This window comes from Heterodontus francisci, chromosome 34, assembly GCF_036365525.1.
Source record: "Heterodontus francisci isolate sHetFra1 chromosome 34, sHetFra1.hap1, whole genome shotgun sequence".
In the NCBI taxonomy this organism is placed as follows: Eukaryota; Metazoa; Chordata; class Chondrichthyes; order Heterodontiformes; family Heterodontidae; genus Heterodontus; species Heterodontus francisci.
The window spans coordinates 34053183-34055753 of NC_090404.1; the positions used below are offsets into that span (position 1 = coordinate 34053183).

The 2571-nt window shown below is 44.6% G+C and overlaps 1 non-coding gene across 1 annotated transcript; it reads left to right on the plus strand.

The window, feature by feature from the left end:
• The first annotated feature begins 291 nt into the window (after nucleotides 1-291).
• Nucleotides 292-374, plus strand: trnas-uga (transfer RNA serine (anticodon UGA)). The gene has a single exon. It is a non-coding gene; the product is annotated as a tRNA-Ser (tRNA).
• The last annotated feature ends 2197 nt before the right edge of the window (nucleotides 375-2571 follow it).

Here is a 2571-nt window from a genome sequence, read left to right on the forward strand (position 1 = left end):
ACAGAGAATAGCGAGAAGAGAAGAGGACTGATTTCCAGGGTGATGGGGAAAAGCTGGATTGTGGGATTAAGCTGACTGATCTTCCAATGAGCTGGCACAGGCTCGGCGGGTCGAGAAGCTTCCTTCTGTGCTGTAAAATTCACTGATTCCATCATGTTAATTTTCACATCAAATGGGAGATGTAATGCAATTCAAGGCTGAAAGACAATGATTGCCCAGAATATGTGTTGTCAAAGTCAATCGTATAAAGCATTGTACTGATAATTAAATACAAAAGCACATGTGTGTTGTGCTGTGATGGCCGAGTGGTTAAAGCGTTGGACTTGAAATCTGGTGGAGTTTTTCCCACGCAGGTTCAAACCCTGCTCACAGCGAAACATGTGTCATTTACCTCGAGTTGGCTGCTCTATTTGCTTATTGGCAATGTTCAAATGTGTTAACATCAAACAGATATTGTGGAAGCTGAACAAAAGGTGAGAAATACTCCCAGTTTCTCCATCTCTGTCGCATCTGCTCTGATGATGCTACCTTCCATGACGGTGCTTCTGATATGACCTCCTTTTTCCTCAACCGAGGATTCCACCCCCCCCACCCCCACTGTTGTTGTCAGGGTCCTCAACCGTGTCTGGCCCATTTCCCGCACCTCTACCCTCACCCCTTCCCCTCCCTCCCAGAACAGTGACAGGGTTCCCCTTGTCCTCACTTTCCACCCCATAAGCCTCCATATCCAAAGGATCATACTCCGCCATTTCCACCACTTCCAGCATGATGCCACTACCAAATGCATCTTCCCTTCCTTTCCCCTGTCAGCATTCTAAAGGGATCGTTCCCTCTGCGACACCCTGCTCCACTCCTCCATTACCCCTACCACCTCGTCCCCGTCCCATGGGACCTTCCCCTGCAATCGCAGGAGGTGTAATACCTGCCCATTTACCTCCTCTCTCATCAATATCCCAGGCCCCAAACCCTCCTTTCAGGTGAAGCAGTGATTTATTTGTCCATCTTTCAATGTAGTATACAGTATTCGCTGCTCGCAATGTGGTCTCCTCTACATTGGGGAGACCAAACGCAGACTGGGTGACTGGTTTGCTGAACACCTCCCCTCAGTCCGCAAGCAGGACCCTGAGCTTCCAGTTGCTTGCCATTTCAACAGTCCCCCTCCCTGCTGTCATGTTCTCATCTCTGTCCTGGGATTGCTGCAATCTTCCAGTGAACATCATCTCATTTACCGATTAGGCGCAGCACAGCCAGCCGGACTGAACATTAAGTTCAATCATTTCAGAGCATGAGTGGCCCCCCATTTTACTTTTATTTTTAGTTCTTTTTTCTTTTTCACAACTTTTTTTTAATGTTTATTTCATTTCATCTCAGTTTGTTCAGTTTGCTTACCCACAGTTTTTTTTTCATGTTTGTACTTGCTGCTGTTCAACCTTCAGTCTGTTATCATCCTATTTGTACTAATGCTTTGTCTTTCAACACACCATTAACATATTGCTTGCCTTTACTCCATGACCTTTTGGTCAGCTTTGTGGCCTTGTCCAATCTGCACCTTCTCCTTTGTTATCTCTTGCCCCACCCATGCCTCACTTGCTTATAACCTTTGACATTTCTAATATTTGTTAGTTCCGAAGAAGGGTCACTGAACCGAAACGTTAACTATGCTTCTCTTTCCACTGATGCTGCCAGACCTGCTGAGTGGTTCCAGCATTTCTTGTTTTTATTTCAGATTTCCAGCATCCGCAGTATTTTGCTTTTACAAAAATCAGCCGACTGGAAGTGAAAAAAAGGGAAAAGCAATTGGTGAGCTTCACTGGTGGTCGAATGGTTGAAGTTCAATACACTTAATGCAACGACTTGGGTAAGATTCCCGGTCAGAAAATTGTCAGTTCTTGCTGCCCTGACAAATCACAAACATGATTTCCATTTAAATTGTTTTTTAAAAGCATAAATGGTCAGCACCTCTGGCCCTACTTGTGGAGAGCGTGGGAAACACAATTAAAGGTTCAGATCAGTGATTATGCACCAGAACTGAAGAATTCAGAGATGTGACAGGTCGATGACAGAGCTCGGAAAGTTAAAGGGAACATGTGAAGGGCTGTGACAAATTACAACACAGAGTGATGTACTGATGAAAGAGAGGGTGGGGCAAAGAAAATATGGGTGGCAGGCAATGGGGCAGCTTTTTCTGCTTGCTGTTCAAACTGCACAAATATCATTCCTGATCAACCAATCACAACTGCTCTGTCAGAGAATCACACTGGACTGAATGACCTCCTTCTGTGCTGTACCTTTCTGTAATTGTATGTTTCCAAACACCACTGCTGCTGCCTTCAAAGTTATTCTACCATCTTACAACACATTGCAGCAAAATACACTTTCTTAACTTGTGTCCTTGACTTTGGACATTATGACACTAAAGAAATTCAGTGAGAAGTTTTCTTGTCATTTCTATCACCAGCTTTGGAAGCAGACCTGCTGAATGACATTTTAAATGGTGCCAACCCTTCACTGCAGCTCAGCTCATCAAAACATTCACTGTTATCATCGGCCTGTTAGGCATCTTCCTGAGTT